The sequence below is a fragment of the Thamnophis sirtalis genome, unplaced genomic scaffold, assembly GCF_051295495.1.
Source record: "Thamnophis sirtalis isolate CommonGarterSnake01/CBP01778 unplaced genomic scaffold, rThaSir2_p1.2 scaffold_1, whole genome shotgun sequence".
In the NCBI taxonomy this organism is placed as follows: domain Eukaryota; kingdom Metazoa; phylum Chordata; class Lepidosauria; order Squamata; family Natricidae; genus Thamnophis; species Thamnophis sirtalis.
The window spans coordinates 36,807,905-36,829,619 of record NW_028261381.1 but is presented as its reverse complement, the minus strand read 5'-3'; positions in this window follow the sequence as shown (position 1 = coordinate 36,829,619).

Here is a 21,715-nt window from a genome sequence, read left to right as displayed (position 1 = left end):
AAAACACCCTTTCCTGTAAATGAGAAACAATTGTAAAACTAAACATGGAGAAACAGAATGGCTCATAGTAGGAATGAAACCACATTATGCATATTCATCTTGTATTTGTTTAATGTCCGGAAATTTAACTGCCCAGAGTCACTGGGAGTTGAGCAGCAATGTAAATTTAATAAATAAATAAACTTTGTTATAAGAATGGACAAATTTAGCAGTCATCACTCCCTCATGTAAATTCCATTACAATTTCTAAACAAAGTTAACAAAGGATTTCTATACCATATTGTGGCATGTTTTCTATAATATATTCTGTGAGGAAAGGAAGCAGGAAAAGATATTGTCAGCAATGGAAGATGGGGAATAAAGATCAACTGTAGAACTGTAAAACTGTGAGGCCTTCAGAAAGCTCAGATACCAAGCTTGTCCCACATAATTCAAGTTAACTGAGCCCCCTTTTGATATTTTCTGAGCGAGGAGTCCTTAGTGCTCTCTGAGTTTCAGATCTGCCAGCAACCAGCCATGGAGATCACTAAGAAGAAAAGCAGGAGAATCCATGTTGGAATCATCTTTCTGAGGCTGGTCCCAAGAGCCCAAGGAATGCCATTTTTTATGCAGAATAATAAATTCTGCTTCCGTGGATGGAGAATTATCAGACCTCAAAATTAAAAGACCTATGTATCAGTGGTGGGATTCAAAAACGTTTACTATCAGTTCTGTGGGCGTGGCTTGGTCGGCATGGCATGGCTTGTGGGCATGGCTTGGTGGGCGTGGCAGGGGAAAAGATACTCTAAAATCTCCATTCACACCCAACCCCACTTCAACAGAAGGATACTGTGAAATCCCCATTCCCTCCTGATCAGCTGGGACTTGGGAGGCAGAGAATAGATGGGGGTGGAGCCAGTCAGAGGTGGTATTTACAGGTTCTCCAACTACTCAAAATTTCTACTACTGGTTCTCCAGATCTGGTCAGAACCTGCTGAATACCACCTCTGCTATATATAAACAATACTATTCAGGTATATGAGCACCCACCCAGGAAATAAAGAAAAATGCTACTTTTACAGATATTCTGCAAGGCATAGTAAGAGCAAAAATGAAACAATAAAATACATTAAAATACAGGTCTTAACATTTTATCAACAGCAACAATAGCTACATAAAGGCATGAGAAATCTACCTACACCATCATTCTGGAATTGGAATAGATAACAGTTTGCAAGCCTTCTCCAACAATATTTCTTTTGGCACAAGAAGAGGCTCAGAAACATAAAAAGGTAGCACAGACATGAAGCGTCTCAGAAATCTACCCTGGTATGGCAGTGGTGGGTTTTCACTACTGGTTTGGGCACACTCCTGTGCGCACTCCTTGCGTGCTCCTGTGCACGCTCCTATGCAGGCTCCCTGGGCAGAAGCGCCCGGGCAGGTGGGCAGAGCCTCCTACCGTCAACACTACCAGTTTGGCCAAATTGGGCCAAACTGGAAGCAACCCACCACTGTTGCATGGCTAATAAGGGGAAGGATATTTCACTACCTTGGCACTTCCAGGTACATCTGGAGTAAACTCTGTCCCAATTCCTGGATATCTTCAGTGCAAAGTATGCTAATAGAGATAGCCAATGGTTTGAATTGATCTTTCTCTATCTATTCACAGTATGTGAATTTGCTTGATTTGGCTAGTTCAGTTCAGCTCTGATACTTGAAATGGACAGCAGAAGCTCAGCTTCAAAGGCCATCTTGATCTGAGTATGGCAATCCCAAATCCTAATCCTTCCCAGGCAGATTGCTCCCCAGCATTCATGTATAATATCAATATCAGCATTCCCATTCTTTGGCATCCCTGTGCTGTGGGATTATCACAAATTATAGAGTGTAGCGGGAAGTTGAACAAGTGACCAACAAGACAGTACAGTTATTTGGTTTTTTAAAATCTCATTTTGTGCCCTTCAGTATAACTAACAGAGAGGTTTAATACGTTAAGTATTGAGCAGAAACTGTAAGAAACTACTCCAAGAAGGCAGGGGATAAAAGTTTTCAATAAAGTTGCTCTGGACAAAATTGGAAGGCATTGAATTTTAACCTCAGGTATAAGAGAGACTCACCACATTACTTGTTAAGTAAAACTAAATTACCACATCCAAGATGATCGAGCAGAGCAGAGTGCAAGTTCATTCGTGAGCTCTTAACAATTCTTCAGGACTGAGTGTTCCAGTGTCAGATGTATAATTGCTTCCTTTCACATGAGGACATGTTGACCTTACATGTTTCCCAAGGAAAGAAATGCTTTTTAGCAAAACGATTACTTCTTCTGAAATAAATGAACTTCCAGGAGCTTTTTAAACCAACAGCTGGTTAGTTCAATATTTCCTCATCTAAGCCTTAATGCATCGTATACATTGCTCTAACATTGACCCTAAATGCTATGTTCAAAAGAGAGTTTTTAGCACTGCACAAAACCCCTTTACCCTGAAAGGCATTCCTCAGCCTTATAAGAAAATGTATTACAGCAGTGGTGAAATTCAAATTTTTTTACTACCAGTTCTCTGCGCTGGGCTTGGTGGGCGTGGCAGGGGAAGGATCAGTGTTTCTCAACCTTGGCAACTTGAAGATGTCTGGACTTCAACTCCCAGAATTCCCCAGCCAGCGAATGCTGGCTGGGGAATTCTGGGAGTTGAAGTCCGGACATCTTCAAGTTGCCAAGGTTGAGAAACACTGGGAAGGATACTACAAAATCTCCATTCCCTCCCCACTCTGGAGCCAGCCAGAGGTGGCATTTGCCGGTTCTCTCAACTACTCAAAATTTCCGCTACCGGTTCTCCAGAACCTGTCAGAACCTGCTGGATTTCACCCCTGTATTACAGATAGTTCTTGATCTATGACCAGTTGCTTAGCAACTATTTGAAATTGCAATGGGCTTCCCTTTGGGTACTAATGAACAGGTTCAAAGCCGCCACCCCCCCAGTGGTCACATGACCACATGTCAGATGCTCAGCAACTAGGCCACATTTCTGGCCGTGTGCAGTATCCCACAGTCGCATGACCGTATTTTATTACTTTTTTGCCAAAACCTGGAATCTATTTCCAGGTTTTGGCAAAATTAGCTCATAGCAAACAATTGGTTTGTTTAATGACCATGGTATTCACTTACCAACCACAGTATTCACTTTATGCCCTCCAAGCTTGCTCTGCAACCATGGTCCACATGATGGCAAACCATGACATTATATACTGTCTATGTAGATCAGATACATATAGCCAGATAGTTATTTCTAACACATTCCAATGTATTAGCACAGGGACCAGGGCAGGGGTGGGTTTCGACCGGTTCGCACCGGTCCCTGCGATCCGGTTGGTCGCCGAACCCGGAAGTAAGTAACTTCCGGGAACAGCGAAGCCCCTCCCCCCGTGCCCGCTCCTTACCCGGTTTTTCCGAATTCTGCGCTTTCCACGCATGCGCAGAATGCATACAGCGCCTGCGCGATCCTCCAGGAGCAGCTGGAGCATCGCGCAGACGCTAGTACGCATGTGCGTACCGCGTGCGTGCGTAAGAATGCCGCGTGCGTGCGCGAGGACGCCGCCAGCCTCGTTCCAACCGATCCGGTTGGAACGGGGCGAGAAACCCACCCCTGGACCAGGGATTCTCACTATCAGAGTATTTGATAAACGGAGTATGTAGTTTCCAAGTACACTTGAGATACATAGAAGGTCAATGTAAAATGCAGAGTTGATGCTATTTTCAGCTTTGGTTCCAAATTTTTATTAGTTTATCAAAATATAAAATACGAAAAAAAATGAAAATAGTTGGAAAGTAGAGAAGGAAAAAAGGGAAGAGGAAAAAGTGTAAGGGGGAAAGTAAAAAAAAAAACATTGACTTTCAACTCTTTTTAGCACAGTAGAATAAGATAACAAACAGCCTCAATGTTTTTCTTGTACATAATAACTTATACAATACTAGCCATTTCTATAACCACAAGCCTAAATAATCAGCAGAACCCAAAGTCAACTGCTCATTTTCTTTTCTACCCTGAGCACAAAGTTCAGCAGTGGTTTCCAAATGGAAACAGGGTTGGCTGTATTCTTTTCTTTGATTGGACAGTCAATGTAACCATCTCTAGTAGTTCCATCAGTTTTTCTAGCGAGTCATGCATTGTGGGAGATGCTATTTTCAACTTTGAGTGAATGGAATTTATTTATTTTTCAGGCACTTCAAGCAAAACACTTTTAGACATAAGTGTGAAGTGTTATGTGCAACTGTGTTTCTTTCTTAACATAAGCTTCTTTTTACCTTTACCCATGTCCACGAAGGATGGGAAGATAGGAACTTTGAATATTGTTTGCATCCAAATTGCATACAATTTGAACCGTTTGGAAAACTGCTGATAACAGTGCAGGTATAGATATATCACCAAATTCAAAGACAATCTTGTTGCTTCTGACAGATTGGTTGTTTTATATCATTTTGAAACTGCAAGAGTAAGCGAGATTACGTTTATGTAACTTTGAAACTACCAGTTGAAGGAGAATGAAATTAAGTTAGTTCCATTTTGCACTAAAAGGTGCAGGCAGTTTTTGTTCTGATGTGATGGCAAAGAATACATTATCTATGTGATGAGGATGTTAAGATTATAGATGAATTTCTCTGCAGGTTGCTTATCAAAACATGTCTATCAAAACATTTTCCCTCATCTGCATTAATATTATTTGAAACTAATGGGTTTTTTACCCTGGAGGAGCAAAATGATGAAACCAATAGTGATAAATGCCCAGTATAAACACAGCAATATTTTGTATTATTCAAAAAAATTGTTAAGGGAGGCTGACCAAATAAGAAACACAGAAAACTGAGTAAATATAGACAAAGCTATTATTTTCCTTTTTTCATAGAACTGCATGAATCACAAGTGTCATGTTCATCATAAGCATGATTTCTTTAGGGGGAAAAACAACTTGATGAGGAGGTTCACAATACAAAGTTTTAAAATATTTATTGGCAATGGCTGCTTTTACTAGAATAAGGTAAAGGTTCCCCTCACACATATGTGGTAGCCATTCCCGACTCTAGGGGATGGTGCTCATCTCCATTTCAAAGTCGAAGAGCCAGCGTTGACCAAAGATGTCTCCGTGGTCATGTGGCCGGCATGACTAAACACCGAAGGAGCATAGAACGCTGTTACTTTCCCACCAAAGGTGGTCCCTATTTTTCTACTTGCATTTTTACATGCTTTCGAATTGCTAAGTTGGCAGAAGCTGGGACAAGTAGCGGGAGTTCATACATTACGCGGTGCTATGGATTCAAAGTGCCATCGACAAGCTCAGCATCTTAGCCACTGAGCCACCACGTCTCTTTAGTAGCAAGTGGCTAATAAGTTTCCTAAATCCAGAAATGTTCCTCTTTCTTTGCTAATCAAACTCTGAGGCCCTTTCTATTCAAACGTATTAAACTGCCACTTAGTTCTGATTGTATTGCCATAAAATCAACATCTTGGGAAAGATTTATTCATACATTCATTATTCCTAAAGGTATCTTGCTATGTCTTGATTGGTCCACAATTGCACACCCAATTGTCTGCTTTCACTCTGCAAATGTCTCCGCCTGCTACCGCTATACTTTACCCAAGGTAAAAGTGGGTGCCAGGACTAATAGCCATTGGCAAAGATAATCCTTTCAACAGATTTTGGGAAGAAAGAATGGATAGGGCAGATGCTAGGATAAATGTCCAATTCCCCTCTACATAAAGAAAACAAAAGCTAGTTGTTTTCCCAACACATACAAACTCACCATATGTTTGTACACAATTCATTTGTTCTTTCACTATAAACAAGGCATATACAGATAGTCCTTGATTTATGGTGACAATTTATCCCAATATTTATGTTGCTGAGACAGTTGTTAAGTGAATTTTGTCCCATTTTATGACTTTGCTTATCACAGATGTTAAGTGAATCACTGCAGTTGTTAAGTTAGTAACATGGTTGTTAAGTGAATCTGGCTTCCCCATTGACTTTGCTTGTCAATAGGTCACAAAAGTGGATCATATGATCCTGGGGCACTGCAATCATAATATGAGTCAGTTGCCAAACATCAGAATTTTGACCATGTGACCCTGGGGATGCTACAACCATCATAAGTGTGAAAAATTGTCATAAGTCACTTTTTCAGTGCCGTTGTAACTTTGAACAGTCACTAAATGAACTTTTGTTAAGTTGAGGACTACCTGTACAAACAGAACATCCTGGCTGAGGAAAAAGATTAAGGAAAATTCAAAACTTGCCTATTTTCAACTCATCTTTGAATGCAAAGGAAAATAGGATTGATTGATTGAGTTACCCATTTCATAGCAGACATTCTGGGCTCCCACAAAAGTTAAAACCATAGAATAGAATAGAATTCTTTATTAGCCAAGTGTGATTGGACACACAAGGATTTTGTCTTTGAATCATAGCAATATAAACATACTAGTTGGTTGGATACCTGTGCTTTGCTACAGAACTAAGTGATTGGGCTTGATAACTTGAACATTAATGAGTAGTTATAATCAGCCTCTCCTCTCCCCTTCTCTTCCTCAGGCTTGCCCCACAGAGGCCTCTCCTATCATATGCCCTTCTCTTCCTTAGGCTGGCCCCATTGATCCTCATCCCAGCGCTTCACATCCCATGAGTCACATGCTGGCCATGCCCACCTGGCAGTTGGAATAGAGTTCTTTTCAGGTGGGGAGGGGAAGTCGAATGTCTAGCTCCTTAGCATCAGAGCATGTTAATAATAATATAAGAAATACTAATGCTTTGATGGTCATTTCGAAAAATCCTTTCTAAGCGAGCATCTAGAAACTAAGAGGAACATATGTCCCAAATTTCAAGTTTGTAGGCTTTACGGTTCTGGAGATTTCATGATGATGTGTGAGTGGTATTTTGCAAATAGATGATAGATGATAGATAGATAGATAGATGATAGATAGATAGATAGATAGATAGATAGATAGATAGATAGATAGATAGATAGATAGATAGGTAGGTAGGTAGGTAGGTAGGTAGGTAGGTGGTAGAGGTAGAGGTAGAGGTAGAGGTAGAGGTAGAGGTAGAGGTAGAGGTAGAGGTAGAGATAGAGATAGAGATAGAGATAGAGATAGAGATAGAGATAGAGATAGAGATAGAGATAGAGAGATAGAGATAGAGATAGAGATAGAGATAGAGATAGAGATAGAGATAGAGATAGAGATAGAGATAGAGATAGAGATAGAGATAGAGATAGAGATAGAGATAGAGATAGAGATAGAGATATATCCCAATTAAACAAATAAAACAAACCACATCACCAACAAAACTCATGTAAATGCCCCCAAAGCTGGAGAAACAGCCAGGTCTTCAGAATTTTTCAAAAGACTAACAAGATAAAGGCCATCTGGATCTCTGGGAGACAGCTGTCCCACAGGGCAAACATAAAGAAGCCACAACTCCAGAAAAAAAAATTAGCATTTTGCCTCTATTCTCCATACCTAGTTCATTCTATGCAGGGTAGGAAAAAAAAAACCAGAAGTTGCTACACTGTAGAAAATATAGAGAAAACATGAATGTGCTGTTTTCACCAAGGTCACCCCTTTAGGAAGAGATAAGGATGTGAAGATGCTCCCCCCCTTTTTTTTAAGGATCTTGCAAATGGATTGCTTCACTAGGGAAAAAGTTTTGAAAGTAAAAGGGAGAAAACATTTGAAAAAGAAGTTAGAATCATTGATTAAATGTAAATTGGAGTTAATGAAGCATTCTATGGTTCAGACAGACTCCAGATCTACATTATACCTAAGGTAATCTGATTTTGAATGCCCACTCACAGCATCTTCTGGGTCCAATGGATTTCTAGCAATCAATAGAGGGAGGAAATGTTCTGGTGCAACAAGCCCCTCAGTTGAAGCCTGGGTGACAAATTGCAATGACCAGCTGTTGTTGTCTCTTCACAGTGTGTCTCTTAAATTACCTCCTCCTGTGAGCAATGAAATGGGCAGGCAGAGCACCTATGGCAGGAATCAAGCAAATATTTCTGAGCATAGCTTACATTATAACATATTGGATAGTCTACACTGTGGAAGTGAAAGAAAAGCAAATATATAGAATTATTCCTCTACAGATACAGTGGAGGTAGAGGAGGGGGGGAGAGGTAGATGATAGATAGATAGATAGATAGATAGATAGATAGATAGATAGATAGATAGATAGATAGATAGATAGATAGATAGATAGATAGATAGATAGATAGATGTCGTAGAGTGGGGTAGTAAGAGATCTATTGATGCTTATTGTATATAGCAGATTAAATATTTATTTTAGCCCAAATTCAACATTGTTTATGCTTAATATCATGTGAATGATTCAATAATACTGCTTTGGCATTCATCTTATTTATGAATTTAGAAGGGCTGTATTTCTCTCTCCCACAAACATGCAATTTTATATTATTTTTCTGACCGTCAATAGAGAATTAAGTGAGATCATGCTTTATCATTTTTATTCTTTTCCTTCGGTACATCTAGAATACTTCCTGTCATCATGCCACAATTTTGACTAGCCTCTGCAAAGATTTAACCTTATGTACAGAATAATAAAATTTAAACTTTATCTCCTTTTCTTGTTTCTTTTTTTTTTTTTAGTTAACAACCAGAAATATATAGAATATTTTATCCTCTGTTTCAAATAAGGGCAGTTTTTGTATCTTGAATATAGATACTACTCAATTTATGACACCAGTTGAAATTGGGATTGCAGCAATGCAGTTGTAAAGCATGGTATCATGTGACTTCATTGCATAGCAAATGGCAATCCAGGCAATGCCAGTTGTCATAATCCAATAGCAATATCAATAGCATTTAGATTTATATATACTCCATAGCACTTTGTAGCCCTCTCTGCATGGTTTTACAATCTGAAGCATTATTGGCGTATTGACCCCAACAATCTGGGTCCTCATTTTACTGACCTTGAAAAGATGGAAGGCTGAGTCAACTTTGAACCTGTCAAGATCGAACACCAGGTTGTAGGCAGAGTTTACTTGCAATACAGAGTGCCTGTAGATTGTGCATTGCAGCAACAACTATGGTACAATGCAATTGGAACTCTGCATTTAGCACTGAATATCCAAAATGCATTTTTTTCACATTGTTGACTGAATCATTGGATGGTTAAACATCCACTTGTTCAATCCATTTATCATCTGGAAGATTATGGATTATTTTACAGACAACAGAAATGCAATAGTAGTAGCAGCAGTAGTATCACCATCATCACCAATCTCTGAAAGTTGTATGCGTCATGGCAGGGATGGGTGATATCATAGAGAAGATGAGGCCAAAATCATTTAAATATACCTTACCAAAAGATTTTTTTTTTGCTATTGATCAGTGCAGTGATGTCAGAATATTTTCCTTAAAAAATGGATATACTTATATATATCTTTGACCTACAAAAATTCAATTAGTGACCGTTCAAAGTTACAGTGGCATGAAAAAGTGACTTATGGCTATTATTCACACTTGCAACCATTACAGCATCCTCATAGTCACATGATCAAAATTTAGATGCTTGGCAACTGGTTCCTATTTATGACAATTGCAGAGTCCCAGGGTCACGTGATCCCCCTTTTGAGACCTTCTGACAAGCAAAGTCAATGGGGAAGCCAGATTCACTTAACAACTGTGTTACTAATTTAACAATTGCAGTGGTTCACTTAACAACTGTCTTATTTAGCAACAGAAATGTTGGACTCAGTAATAGTTGTAAGTTGAGGGCTGCCTGTACAAGAAAGATTCATACTTATGTATCCGCCTTATGGATTCCACCTCAAAATGTGGAGACTCTAGAAAGAGTGCAGAGAAGAGCAACAAAGATGATATGGGAACTGGAACTGGAGGCTAAAACATAGGAAAAATGGTTGCAGGAATTGGGTATGTCTAATTTAATGGAAAGAAGGACTTGGGATGACATGATAGCAGTGCTCCAAAAAAGAGGGAGTCACACTATTCTCCAAAGCACCTGAGGGTAGAACAAGAAGCAATGGGTGGAGACTAATCAAGGAGAGAACCAACTTAGAACTGGGGAGAAATTTCCTGACAGTCAGAACAATTAATCAATGGAACAACTTGCCTCCAGAAGTTCTGAATGCTTCAATACTGGAGGTTTTTAAGAAGATGTTGGATAACCATTGCTGTGCTGCAATGGAAAAATGGGCAACAGAGCAGCCAATACAAGATAACCTTTTTCCTTCCCTCTTGCCGGCCACTCTGTTGCCCATTTCGCCATTGCAGCACAGCGCAGTGCCCAGGATCCACTTTGATAGCGGGTGGTTGTAGTGTAATTTAACAACTGGTACACCTGAACTGGTGCAAATCCCACCATGGCATTCATCCATCCAGTGGTGGGTTTCAAAAAATTTTGGAACCTCTTCTGTAGGTGTGGCCTGCTTTCCGGGTCCACTGGTGGAACCTCTTCTAACCAGTTCAGTAGATTTGATGAACTGGTTCTACCGAATAGGTGCGAACTGAGAGGAACCCACCTCTGCATCCATCCATCCAACCATCCATTCAACGATGATATAAAAAATAATAATAATAACCTGGAGACAGAAGAATAGAGGGAAAGAACTGGAGAAAAATAAAGGACCTGCAAATAGAAGTAGAATGACTATGACAAAAGAATGTAAAGTTAATACCAATAGTAATAGGCACTTTGAGTGCACTCTCAAAACATCTGAAGTACCAGTAAAACAATTAAACAGTGGAACAAGTTGCCTCCAGAAGTTATGGGTGCTCCAACCCTGGAGGTTTTTAAGAAGAAGTTGGACAACCATTTGACTGAAGTGGTGTCCTGCCTAAGCAGGGGGTTGGACTAGAAGATCTCCAAGGTCCCTTCCAACTCTGTTACTCTATTCTAAACATTTCACTGTTTGCGTTTCTGCAGTGCACAAAAATAACCTTAAGAAAAACGTGTGTGACATTTTGAGAGTCCAATTCTTTTATGTTGGCTCAAATAGTGTGACAATCACAAAATATATGACACCCTCTTTCAAAGAGTACCATAATATTTAACAATGGAGCTTTACTGCTGGAAGAACAATAAGGGCTTAAGTTGCTGAAAACATTGCTTGGCATGCCACACATTTCATGGTGGTGGGAGTTCCCAGTTTTATATTTCAAAGACTATGAATGGACATAGCTTTACGGTTGCTTTTATGTCTGGTTGTTTGAAGGGGCCTCCTTAGCAACATCAGAAACTTCTGTCTTTATTGCTAAAACATTCCTCACAAACTTTCAAAGGGGTAATGACTAATGACTTCAAAGAGGTAATGATTACACAGCCTATTATATCAAATGGAATTAATCCAAATTTGTGCTAATTGGAATACACCGGTAGTCCTTGTTTAGCAACTGCCTTGTGCAGTAACCACTCACAGTTATGACGGTGATGAGAAAGTAACTTTGTAAAATCCTCACGCTGATGACCATCACAGGTCTGTAATACAAAGGAAAGCTGGAATAAAATCATAAGCAGGGTTGTGATTTCTCTTTGCAATCTCTTCACTTAACAACTGAGTAGCTGTCAGTTGTCAGGGCAGTCTTCATAAACCAGATTTCTTTTCTTTTCTTTCTTTCTCTTGAGAGAGGAGGGGAGAGAGAGATTGGTTTTTACATAAATCTTATTTGGGTTTTCTTTCAGTTAAAAGCACATATGACATTCTGAATAAATTATGCCTCCATTCTAAGACAAATGTTATTTCTAACAATTGAAAATTCTGGAACCAGGAAAACTAGCTTGACATGAAGCAATTAGCTAGTATTCAAACTTATTTGACAAATGTTGTCATGATTACAGAACAAAGAAGATTTTAAGCCTGTTGTTTTAGAAAAGGGAGCACTACTCAAATTTTGACTAGAGCGGGGGTTGGTTCCTACCAGTTTTAATCACTTCTATAGAAGAGGTTCCACAAATCTACCATGCCATTTAGAACCGGTTCCAACTCCCTCCCCCCCGCCCATCTGCACCACGCTTGCCCCGCCTGCCGCTCACTGATTGGCTGGCTCACCAATCGCCCCGCCCGCCTCTAAGAGTCCTATCTAAACCTTAAAATCTTAAAGCTGTCAAGTTTGAACACCCCTGGGGTTTTTTTTTCTAAAGGGTCTTGTAACTTGACAGCTTTAAGACTTGCGTCCTTCAAATGCCAGAGTTTCTGAGCCAACATTTTGGTTGCTAAGCAAGAACATTGTTAAGTGAGTTTCACCAAATTTTACAAGTTGGCATGCCCACCCAGTCACTTGACTGCCAAGCCACTCCCACTCAGTCACATGGCTGGCAAGCCACTCCCACCCAGTCACATGGCCAGCAAGCCACTCCCACAAAGCAGGCCACACGTACAGAAGAGGTTCTAAAAATTTTTTAAACCCACCACTGGACTAGAGGCTCATGCGTAAGCAAAAGAAGAAGAAAAAAACAGATTTTCTGACTTCAGCAAAATAACCTCCTGTTCAAAGCCCAGTCAGCTGGAACAGAAATGTTGAATCAGGTTGAATACACTGATCTCTGTTTGAAAATGGACTGACTGAAACATCATTTTTCTTGGGATATTATTCATGCTTGACAATATCATTTTGGTCCCAAGACAGCTGACTCAGCAGCATGAAAGCTGATATTTTCACAAAGCCTCTTTGCGTACGAGGGCTTCCCTTTTGGATTGGCTCAAGTTAGCCTTTGTTGGCCATTTCAGCTGTCAGATTCCAGAGCAAGCTGAAATCTCCATAAACTTTTATATCTGGTTTTGTTTTTTCTACAAAAACACAATTGATTACTGCTTGAAAGATATTAAAAATGTATGAATGTTTAGTTTAGACATTTTATTAAGTCTGGAACAGCTACATTCTTCTGAAGCACTGCAAGTCGCAATGGCCAGAATGTCGGACCTTCCCCACAGCTGTTAGTAAATACTTACAAAAGTGAAATTCTCTCACAGGTGCTAGGTATATTTCAAGAGAAGTGAAGTTTCACAGCATGAGATGAAGTGAATGACTGGTATGTCACCATTCTATACTATCCACAATGTAACCCTAGTGCCTGATAGAACTTAGGATCTGATCTTTCAAGATACTATTAGAACTTTCACTCTAAGTGCAAAATTCTGCTATGGAATCATTCACAGATCATGCTATAGGACTTGGTTCCATCTAATAGGGCCTTACAGGTTAACAGAGTTGGAAGATACCTTGTAGGTCATCTAGTCCAAGCCACCACCCAAGCAGGAGCCCCTACCCTATTTCTGACAAATGGCAGTCCAGTTTCCTCTTGAAAGCCTCCAGTGATGACGCTCCCAAACAGCTTGCCAAAGAAGGCAAGCTGTTCCATTGGTTGATTGTTCTCACTGTCAGAAAATTTCTCCTTATTTCTAGGTTGAATCTCTTCTTGATCAGTTTCCATTATTCCTTATCCCCATTTACCTATAGTTTTGCTCCCTCTCTATGTGACCTTGAGCTAAAGTCCCAAAGATGATTTTTCAAGGGGCAACTGGACTTTCTGGTTTTTCTTTGAAGACAGCAAAGCCCACATTTTGGACAGAGAGGACCACTGGTTTGAAAGAAGGGTCAAAGAGACCAACTATGTCAAAACTAAACAGCCCTCTCCCAACAGAGGGGGGAGGGATGCGACATCATCTGTCTCCAGACTACAACACAATCCTTTCAACAGTTCCAAGAAGGCTCCACACCCATGTGCACTACTCAGGTGACCCCGAGGACTCAGATAAACCTCCAAGTGGCCTCAATGATTCTCTAAAAGAATGCAAATGACCAGCTGTCTGCAAGGAATATAAATACTTTGATTCCCCACCATCCAGTTAGAGCTGAAGAAGCTTCTTGGATGAGAAGCGAAACGTCTCCAAAGAAAAACCTGAAAGTCCAGTTGCCTCTTGAAAAAGCACCTTTGGGACAACCATGACCTGGATGACTGAGAATCTCCATAGACATCTCTGCCTATGCTATTATATTATCATATTCTGAAAGCTCTCCTATCCATCCAGAGTAAAGGAAAGCAGAGCCTGAAAGATAGAGAGACACATGCCATTCCATCAAAGGATTGGAATGACTTAATTGAGCAGGTTCCAGATAAAATCTGCAATCCTACACAAAATTACTTGGGAACAATTGATCATTGAATACAATAAAGCTTACTTCTGAGTACCACTGAATATAATAAAGTTTATTTCCAAGTACCAGTGAATACCACGAAGTTTACTGCTGAGTAATCTTTACACGATTGTGCTATAAATTAGCAGATTTAACACTACCCACCAAAGAAGAGTGGGTGGTGAAGACGATGAAGCTTGCTGAGAGGGTGAAATTGACCGCTTTAGAGAAAAGACACTGATTAATTTTAATGCTGATTGGCAATTCCTTTTGAAATTAGGATACACAGGTTTGATTAGAAAAAAAGTAGCAGATAATAGAAAAAATTAAAATTGCGTTGTAACCTTAAGTAACCCTAAGTAGAAGGTCATTAAATTTACATCTAGAATTGTTGTAAAAGTAAATCAGAAGTCATGTCTTTATATTTATTTTTACTTTCTTTTTTTTTTCTCCGCACTTTTGGCTTTGTTCTCTGCTTGCTTTTCCTCTTTTTCCCTTAATTATTAGTTTGTTTGTTATCTTTTTTTAAAAAAGAAAGTTATCGTGGAATGCATTATTGTGCTGTAAATTAATTGCACTGATTTTCTATGCTCAAATCATCTAATTAAGTTTCCACATGTGAACACGGTTATGGTTTTGTTTTGCTGTTTTATACAGATGGTTTGTACTGACACTTCCAACAGCTCTTCTTCGGGTGGCAATCAGGGACACCCTGTGGCTTCCCTTCCACAAACAGATCATCAGCACTGTCAAAGTTTGGCAAGTGGTACCACTGTATGTGTGCTACCAGCTGCTTTATGCTACCATCTCCAGACAGAACCAAATGATTCTAACACAAAGTAGAGCAAAGTAGAACAAAATACTTGATGTGCATAGAGTCCATTCATTAGACCATATCAATGACCAAAAAAAACCACTGTTGTGATCAGATTCCTCTGTTTATTTGTATCCCATGTTTGTTTTATTTATTTTTTTACAAATACCATATTTTTCGGCATATAAGACACGTTTTCCCCCTTAAAAGAGTGTGGAAATGTTGGTGCATCTTATACACTGAATACAGCCATTTTTGACCTCCTGAAACCCTGCCCCCGCATCCCATTTTTGCAAAAAACGGGCCATATTTTGCAAACATTTAGGCCTTTTTTCCTTCCTTCAGCCCCCAGCAGCCCTCTGCATGCATTTATTCTCCTGTTCGTTTGTCCTATGTATGTTGCAGGGCAGATTTTGCATGGTATTTCGTAGACTCCTTGGTTTTCTAGCTGAAATCAGACTTGCAGTCAGCAACGTCCTTTGCTCCAGTAATCCACCCAGAAGCAACTTACAGCAACAAGAAGAAATAGCATTCACCAACCTGAGGAAAGACAATAACATAATCATTCTCCCAGAAGACAAAGTTAACGCCACAGTGGTGATGAACACATCTACCAAGCCAAACTATCCAACCTACTCCAAGACCCCGCTTACAAACCTCTAAACACAGACCCCACCACCTACCTGAAAAAAACCACCAAATCCAAAATAAAAGCCTCTTCCATCAGTGAAGAGATCCAGCAAAGAATCATCCCCAGAGAGAAATCTTCCAGATGCCCCAAACTCTATGGCCTCCCCAAGATACACAAAGAAGGAACACCACTCAGACCCATAGTCAGCTCCATAGGCCCACCTCTACAGAATCTTGCCAAATGCCTCGCCAAACAACTCCAACCCTATGCAGAATCTATCACCTCACACATACAAAACTCACTCCACTTCATAGAAACAATAAAGAAACAAAACCTACAACCCAGCAACCTACTTGTGAGTTTCAATGTCATATCCCTCTTCACCCAAGTGCCTATAAAAGACGTCTTGACAGCTATCCAGAACAAACACAACCCCCCTAAACATATCCTGGACCTGACCAACCACTGCCTAACCAATACATACTTCATCCATAATGGACAAAGATACAAACAGATAGAAGGAGCACCCATGGGATCACCCCTCTCACCTGTCATCGCAAACTTATACATGGAACATTTTGAAACTAACGCCTTAGATAAATCTGAACACAAACCCAAACTCTGGCTTAAATATGTTGATGACACTTTCGTGATTTGGCCACAAAGGAAAGAAAAACTGGACAACTTCCTCACACATCTCAACAGCCTACACCCCAAAATACAATTCACCATGGAAATAGAAGCAAACAACCAACTTCCCTTTCTGGACATCCTAATCTACAAAAACCCAATGGCTCCCTAGGACACACAATCTACCGGGGGGGGGGGGAACACACCAACTGCTACTTAAATGCACAATTTCATCACCACCCTGCACAGATCAACTCTGTAGCCAAGACCCTCATCTCCAGAACCAAATGCCTAGCCGACAAAGACCACCAGAAAACTGAATTACATACAAACGTATTAATCTCCAACAGATTCCAAAGAAAAACAATTACCAACCTAATCCAAAGGGAGACACCCCCCAAGAACCGAGACACAGAACAGGACAACAGCATCACCCTGCTCCCTTACATCAAAGGCACCCCAGATAAAATCAGCAAAATTCTCCACAAACACAATATCAAGACAGCCTTCAATACTGACCAAAATATAGCCAACATCTTAAGAAACCCCAAAGACAAAATCCAGCTAGAAAACCAAGGAGTGTACGAAATACCATGCAAAATCTGCACTGCAACATACATAGGACAAACGAACAGGAGAATAAATGCATGCACCGCAGAACACAAGAACACAGTAAGAAAAAAAAGAAAAAACTTCCTCCCTTTTCCATCACCTTAAAGCTACAGGACATGAAATTAATTTTGAAGGAACCAGGTTAATCTCCAAAACAGAACACTTCAACAAGAGAATAATTATGGAAGCCATCAAAATAGAGAAACACCCCCACAACATGAATAAACGTGATGATACCTCCCACCTACCAGACATCTGGAAACCAGCCCTAGTCAACAAACGAGCCCCACCCACCACCCAGGCCATTACAACACGAAACAATTATAGACACACAGCCAGCACCAATCAGCACCAATCTACCAATCATGATACAACCATACAACCAATCATTCCACTTACTGAAACTCCACCCCCCCACACACCAAGATTTATAGAAAGATGGCAGCTCTGATCACACCTTAAGCCCAAAACCCAGCCTGAAGATGGCGAGTGAGACCTCGCTGAAACGTTGCCAAGACAATCTCTATCTTACACAGGAAAAGACCCGAATACAACAAGACCAGTGTGTGTGTGTGTGTGTGTGTGTGTGTGTGTGTGTGTGTGTGTGTGTGTGTGTGTGTGTATGAGAGGGCATATAAACCTATACATATATATGAGAGGGCATATAAACCTGGTAAATAAATAATACCTAAACACATGTGTCCTCAAATATTATATTTGAAATATATATATATATATATATATATATATATATATATATATATATATATATATATATATATATATATATATATATATATATATATATATATATATATATATATATATATATATATATATATATATATATATATATATATTTGAGGGCACATGTGTTTAGGTATTATTTATTTACCAGGTTTATATGCCCTCTCAATCATTAATAACTCTGAGAGATGTACGTATACTCTCTTCCTCCATTTCAGGAAATAAAATTAAAATATATACATAAAGATATTTTCTTTAAAAAAATTAAGAACACAGCCTTCTAATTCTATATCATGAAACAATTTTTAAAAATCCACGAACACAAACAGACGTATACGGTAACTATATTCTCATGTGAGGACTGAGTAGTGATAAAGAATGATGGAAATGTCAATCAAAGAAGGGTAGCATTTAGGCATCCACTCACAGGCTGAATTTGGAAATGTAGGGGGAAGGATAGGTCAAAGAAAGGGGCAGAGCCCTAGTCTACCGATTTCTCTGTAGAGAGAGAGAAAGGTCTGCAGTTCAGTGATTCAAATCCCTAGTGCCATGTAACAGAGTGAGCTCCTGCTACTTGTCCCAGTTTCTGCCAACCTAGCAGTAGAAAAAATAGGAACCACCATTGGTGGGAAGGTAACAGCGTTCTGTGCACCTTCGGCATTTAGTCATGCCGACCACATGACCACAGAGACATCTTCGGACAGTGATGGCTCATCAGCTTTGAAACAGAGATGAGCACCAATCCCCTAGAGTCGGGAACAACTAACACATATGTGCAAGGGGAACCTTTACCTTAAAGCTAGTATTAATGGGATATAGATAATCTACTCAAATACATGAACCTGTTGAAAGCCTACTTTTTAGTTATCCAATTAAAGTCAATATAATTTCTTTGTTTCTATATTTACATAATGCCTGTGTTATTCTGTATGATCCCCACATTCTGTAGAGTTACTGTATGTTACCTTGGCAACCTAAGGAACATATAAACCACAAAAGAAATTTAGCAATAGCAGCAGAGCAAAAAGATAATATAGCAAAGACTCCCACCCCCACCCAAAGGGAAGGTACACAACACCTGGGATCATCAGAAGAAGCCATTAATAAACTACCAAAGGAGATGTGAGTTCTCCCATGCCACCACAGCTTTCAGAGTTCCCTGCAATTCACTTTCTATGTCTCTATGCTGGAGGCATAGAACTAGACATTTGCAAAGTTCTGCACCAATAACTTTTGTGTTATATTGCTTCTGGTGGGTCTTTACATCAAATAGAACACACACACACACACAAAGAGGGAAATTGTCTATCAGAGAAATCAGTTGAGTGTACAATCCTGTGCTAAAAACCAAAGTCAGAAATTTCATTTTGTATTAGAAAGTTGGAATTTTATTCAAGTAGATCTTTTTGCCAATGGTGGGTTGCTGCCGGTTAGGCCCGGTTCAGCTAAACCAGTAGTAATGGCGGTGGGAGGCCCCACGCACCTACCTGGACGCTTCTGTGCATGCGCAGAAGCATTGCGCATGAGTACACATGGCCCAGGGAGTGAGCTCAAACTGGTAGTAAAAATATTTGCAATCCACCACTGCTTTTGCCCATTTTTAGTATAGGGAGGTGGAAGGATGGACAGACATACAACACAAATTGTAGAATTCCACACATTTAGAAGTTTAGAAGTCACATGGACCCAGTTTAAAGAGTCTTGGTCATGAAAACAACTGTGCAAAGTAACAAGAAAAATAACATCATTTCTATTATGACAGTTTATTGTCATAATTATTGGCAGTAGGGGAATCAGTCAAAATCCAGTTCAGATGTGATATTCAAGATCTGAAAGAAGAAAGAACTTATTTGTATCGGATGTTCATTTTTTTCATTAATTTTTACTACAGAAATTTTTTATAAAGTAAAAAAACTGCAAATTTAAAGAAAGGGGCAGTTAAAGAAAAGTAAAAGCGCTAAATAAATAGAAAAGAAATAAAAGAAAATGACAAGGAAAGAAAAAAGAAGATATAAAGAAGTGGTTTCTGATTTTCTTTAGAACAGTTATAAATGTATTCATACTTTATCCTCTTTCTCTAGATTATATCATGGCTCACTTCTTTCTATATTCTATCTTTTCTACCAAACGCATAAATCACAAATTCATTTTTTTCCATTTTCATCAGAAAGTCCATAAGGGATTTCCAATCCCTGACAAATGTAGCTGTTGCCTTTTCTCTAATCAAGCACGTCAGTTTTGCCATCTCTGCAAATTCTGTCATCTTCACCAATCATTCCTCTCTTGTAGGTTATTTCATGTTTGTGCATATAATATCTTGCTTTATTTACCATGTTACAAAAGCAATCAAGTCTTTTTTTATTGTGTGTCCATTAGTCCAAGCAAGAAACATTATGGCTTTAATTAAATATTAATGTTTAAATTTTGTTTACATCACTGTAACATTTGAACCCAAAATTTTCTAGCTCACAAGTTTGATAGGCATGATAAAATGACCCTTCATGTTTTCCACATTTCCAACATAAATTTGAACTTCATTTAGTACATTTATATAAAAATTATCTTTCAAACTATGACATAATGTAAATTCAATCTTTTCAACCAAATTTTCCCCATTGTTCCAATCTGTATATTACGTTCAAAGTTCTTAACCCATTTTATCATAACTTGTTCTTCTGTTTCAAATTTCAACAAAGGTTTATACATTTTGGCAAAGTCATGCTCATCATTTGTACACAGTTTAGTTTCAAATTATATCTTCCAAATTATCTACCTTAAATCTTTCTTCTAACTGTACTTATAAAAGCCAATGGAAGCTTAAATCCCTCTGCATTCAGTTGATCTCTTGATTTCATCTTTTATCTTCCATGCTCTTGTTCTAAAAGCTCTCTCTAGAGCCATGGTGGTGCAGTGGTTAGAATGCAGTACTGCAGGCTAACTCACTGCTCATTTCAGGAGTTCGAACCTGACTGGCTCAAGGTTGACTCAGACTTCCATCCTTCCAAGGTTGGTGAAATGAGGACCCAGATTTGTTGGGAGCAATATGTGGACTCTGTAAACTGCTTAAATAGGGCTCTGTTCCATTTTACTTGGTACTTCATGCACTGATTGCATAACTAAATGTTGAGCAGCAGCACAGGGGAAGTCGCAAATTCTTAAAACCACTTGAAATACATCAAAATATGATGTAATTGAAAGCAATCAAATTCGTTTTCTTTGTCCTTATTTTTTTCCTGCCAGTCTTGGTGCCTGCATTGCCAAGAATACCATTTTCCCTCACTCTTCAAAAGCAAAATCTGCAACCTCTAGAGAGGAAGGGTGTCAAATTCAAGGCCCGGGGGCCAGATTTGGCCCACAGGGTGCTTAAATCTGGCCTGCAGGGCCACCCTGGAAACAGCAAAGGACCGGCCCATGAAAACAGAGCTCCATTTTAATTGGCAGAGGTTTGCAGGAGGCTGTCGCAGCCAAAAACAGAGCTTGAGAGCCTATTTTTGCTGGCAGAACAATCGGGTCACCATAGGCTCCCCTGACATGAGTGACATTGAGCTAGCCATGCCCACCCCTCCCACACCCATCCCGGACCCCCAAGGTCAAACACATGAGGTGGCCCTCAATGAAATTGAGTTTGACATCCCTGCTCTAGAGCAAAATGCCTTTCAGTCACTGACCCCAACCTAGAGTGCCGCAAATACCATTCTAAGTTTCACAGAGTTAGACGCTATACATCTCACCCCTATGGACTTATTAGGCCTGTATGGATCAGCTGGATGGGCTTCACTGAGGCAAAGAGATGGCCTGATTTGTATTGAGGAGGTACTGGATGGCATCATTTTGATGCATTGCTTGGCAGCTCTGATGGCCAGAAGCAACATGTACTTTCTGGAGCCCATCAGAAGTCTCTTCTGGTTACCAGAATAATTACAGGAGGAGACAATGGAGGCAGATGAAAGGCATGCATGTGGCTTTTTCACTTTGCTTTCAGAGGCACAGAAGCTATAGTACATTGTTTTCTGAAGTACCGGCAGTTCCAAGAGGTTGCTTTGGTGGAGCTTTCATCAAAGTGAAGTACTCCCCTGAACGTTAGCACAGAGTTAGTGGTTATTATCAAAAATTATAATAAATTTGTTTAGCTCTTCA